Source organism: Sorex araneus, chromosome 6, assembly GCF_027595985.1.
Source record: "Sorex araneus isolate mSorAra2 chromosome 6, mSorAra2.pri, whole genome shotgun sequence".
In the NCBI taxonomy this organism is placed as follows: Eukaryota; Metazoa; Chordata; class Mammalia; order Eulipotyphla; family Soricidae; genus Sorex; species Sorex araneus.
The window spans coordinates 103,625,378-103,629,832 of record NC_073307.1 but is presented as its reverse complement, the minus strand read 5'-3'; positions in this window follow the sequence as shown (position 1 = coordinate 103,629,832).

The window sequence follows — 4,455 nt, the reverse complement described above, 5'->3', positions numbered from 1 at the left end:
GGTGGCTTATAAATATTCCTTCAAAATTGTGAACTTCCACCTGACCAAGGCCTAGCAGGATTTTACTTTTTTTTTTTTTTGCTTTTTGGATCACACCTGGCAATGCACATGGGGTCATTCCTGGCTCATGCACTCAGGAATTACTCCTGGCAGTGCTCAGGGGACCATATGGGATGCTGGGATTCGAACCCAGGTTGGCTGCGTGCAAGGTAAACGCCCTACCCGCTGTGTTATCACTCCAGCCCCCCTAGCAGGATTTTAAACTGGCAACTCCAGCAAGGAACATTGTTTTCATCTAGCTTCATCACCTGTGATTGAGGCCTTCCATCTCAGCCTGAAGTAGAATGTTGCTTCAATGCCTGGGGCTAAGTCTAAGACTATGTCCTCCTTCAAAGTATAGGCAAATATATATTATCAGTAGGAGTTGATCCAAGAAATAAGGAAAACTGGTGTGCCACCTGCCCAAACCCAGTGACTGAAAGCAGGAAAGCAGTGTTAGTTAGTACTGCATCGTTTCCTGCTTTCGTAGGCAGCAGCTGTGCGCACCATAAATGCAGTAGCAGAGGCTCTGGGTAAAATTGGTGACAGAAACCATAGAGTGCACCCAAACTTGCACAAAACTAGACCCTCATCCCTACCCCTCACTCTGCAGTGGTCATAATGAAGTAGAAAGCTCGCCAAAACAGATGAGTGAAAACAATAGACTTGAAAGATTATAACATGATGATGATATAACCTTCTGTAACCTTCCAGATGATGACTTCAAATTGACTATGGTAAGGCTATTTAATGACAATATGAGGGCATATAAGACCACAATAAATTACTAAACTGAATAGAATGCTTCTGAGCCCTTCCAATGAGCATTGTAAACTGCCAGAGTGTGACAAAAGTTAAGAAACACAGTGTACAGAGGAATAATTTGCCGGTATTCATAACTTTTAAAGGGAAAAATATTCAACTATGACACTGAGTTTTCTGCACCTTATACTCAGAGTCCCTGAGGGAGAAGAAGCAGAGAACTCCCAGTGCAGTTTAAAGTGGTGCTAGCGGGTGATGGTAGCCTAGGAAAGACATCTTTGTGGAGTGAGTTTGAGAAGTATGTCACCACCCTGGGTGTGGAGTGCACCCTCATCTTTCACACCAATTATGGCCCCATCAAGTTCAATGTGTGGAACATGGCCAGCAAGGAGAAGTTCAGGAATGACTATTACATCCTAACCCAGGGTGCCATTATAATGTTTGGACACAGCTTTGGAACTACAGTATGAACATGATTTAGAGGTTACTCAGATAGCTGCTTGCCCCAGTGAGGACAGTGAGATAAAGCTGGAGCCCAGCATCAGAAGTCTAATTTTATAAACAACTGTCCTGTCATGTCAGTGGTGCAATGCATTTGTCACTTGGTATATAGATAAGAAGAACATAGACTTAATCTTTGGGAAGCTGAAGGAGATGAATGGGCTTTAGAGTGAATATGGCAGTTTGGAAAAAAAGAGAGAGAAACTAAACATGCAGTCCAGGAAAAAGGGTTTTGGGAACACAGTTGTCTCCTTTGAGTTCCAAATATAATACTGCTGCAGTCACATCACAATATTCAGTGGTGAAAGCTTGTTTGTTAACTATCCTGTCCCTTTTCATTTCAAATTAGAATAAAGTTGTATTTCAAATGTCAAAAACTAAGCTGGCATTTAGCAGATCCCAGTTCAATCCCTGTGGCCACATATGTTCTCCTGATTATGTCTATGTATTGACCAACCCTCTCAAAAGAAAAATTAGAATTCTTGTTGTGGTTGTTCAATGCTGAACTTCTTGGATTGTGTGTGAGCACACAAAAGAGGAGGGGGCCAGCGGGGATCTATCTCTCCCGCTGCCTGCGTTCGGTAGTCTCATGCTGTTTCCCCCCCACACCCCAGGGAGGCTGATGGAGATGGGCAGGCGAAGGAAGGAATGAGTGCCAGGCTGGTCGGTATCAGTTGCAGTTTATTCCAATCTCTGTTCCCGTTCTGCTTCTCTCTGTCTCTCTCTGTCTCTGTCTCTGTCTCTGTCTCTCTCTCTCTCTGTGTGTCTCTCTCTCTCACCCCCGTTCACTCTCACTTCTTTTGCCTTGAGCTCTGCTTCGGTGTCTCCCCTGCTTCTGTCTGTCTCTCTGTCTCTCTGTCTCTGTCTCTGTAGTCTCTCCTCTGGTCTCTTCCGACCACTCTGTCTCTGCTTCTATGTCTTCTGTCTGTGTTGTCTCCTTCGCTTCTGTGTCTTTCCATGTGTCTTCTGTGTCTTCTCTTGTGTCTTCTTCCTCGGTCTTCTTCTTCTGCCTCTCTGTCTTCTTCCTCAGTCTCCCCTGTCTTCTTCTGTCTCCCCTGTCTTCTTCCTCTCCCACTAAGTGCCCCACAGTCTTAGATATATAGCAAATTACATAGGGTGGTGACACAAAGGTGGGTTGAACATTAACAAATCAACAAAGAAGGGTAAAACCATTTCTCGAGGAGATTAACAAAGTATCATCTAAGGAAATCTCATCTAAGGAGATTCACTCAAGGGTGGGGGTCCAAACAAGGGTGTGTCACTTTCTTACAATACAAGTTCAGAGTCCTTAGAAGGATCTGATCTTACAAGATAACAGAGTCTGATTAGGGAAAAGGTGATTAACTGGTTGGGAAGGAGGGTGCAAAGAAGAGTTTACAGACAAACAGGAAAATGGGAGTGTTTCCAGGAGTGTCTAAACCTAAGCTCTCTGTGGCAAGGGAGGAAGGACAAACCAATGTTATCCTACAGATTGAGTATGTGATTCAATTCTCATATTAGGGAAGTTCTCATTTACAATGTATCCTGGAGTTCTGTTTCATCTTGGATCTAACACATTGAACTCTGCATATAACACCTCTGGCTCATGCTTAAATGTGCTTTATTGCATATGGTCACTTTAACATATTGACACTGGTACTGCAAAAGTCAAAAATAATCCTGAGGGCAGCAAGATCAAAAGAGCACCTTACATCTATAGGATCCTTAGATAAATCTTCTAGGGATTCATCAAATGAAACTTCACAGGCCATAAGAAAATGGTTACATATAGCAAACAAGTTGAATGAAATAACCTAGCCAGGCAGATTATTTTTGTTAGGGTGTTTATCATGCAAATTAAAATTCAGAACCACTAAACTAGCTTTACAAGAAGTACTAAGTAGTCTAAGGCAAGATAAACTTTACAAATACTCATAATCTTTCAAAAATGATGACAATAAATTTCTTCTTGATAATCTCATTTAGTATTAATAGGCTGGAGTGATAGCACAGCGAGTAGGGCATTTGTCCTACACATGGCAGACCCAGGTCCGATTCCTCCACCCCTCTCGGAGAGCTGAGCAAGCTACCAAGAGTATCTCGCCTGCACAGCAGAGCCTGGCAAGCTCCCCATGGCATATTCGATATGCCAAAAACAGTAACAACAATTCTCACAATGGAGATGTTACTAGTGCCTGCTCGAGCAAATCAATGAACAACGGGACGACAGTGACAGTGACAGCCTAAACTCACCAATCAAAAGACAGTGACTGGGATAAATCAGAAAACTGAACCTGCATTTATCATTACTTTTCAAATGCATTTCTTACAAGCTGCAGAAAGTTGGATTCAAAGTAAGAATGGAAAACAATTTTGCATCCTAAAATAAAGGGGTAGCTATATTTACACGGGACAACTTCAACTTAAAATTATAAAATGTCATGAATAATAGATGGATATTATCAAAGGATTTTATATAAAAATATTTAGTACTAATGAATATATGTATCAAACAAAAGACATTAAAATTTATAAAGCACTTGTTAACAGACCAGAGAATAGTTATACTGTGTAGTGGCTCTCAACACCTTCCTTTCATCAATGGATAGATCAATCAGGAAAAAGAAAATTGGCCATAAAGAAAAAATTGAAAGAGATGGTCCTAAAAGACTGATTTTGAGGGGTGTAGCACTACATACTAGTACCGAATCACTGATTGTGAAGTACTTCCTTGTATAAGAAATAAAAGGGCACTGCGGAGTGGGGTGGGTTGAGTTTCCCTCCTCACCCCAAGCAGAACCCCGGCAGCTGAAAACCTCCAGAACCCAGCTGCAGCCATGCTCCAGGCCACTCTCCAAATACTCAGTTGAACCTCGCCCGTGAGGGAACCAACAGAGGAACCCAGGTATTCGGGACCTGTGGCTGAGATCACCAAGCCTGCTCAGATCGAGACTGGGCCTCCTCCAGCTAGCTCCCTAGTTTTCCAGTAGCTTGGCAGTCACACCCACAATCTGTCCCCAGGCGCCACGTAATCTTATCAATGGCCAAGATCCATAGACTTAGATAAATAAAATTCCCAGAAAAAAGGGATACAGTATTTCCTGGAGCCCACCTCTCATACTCTTACCCACTGATGTACCTAAAGTAGCACACATTTGTTTGGTTTTAACATAC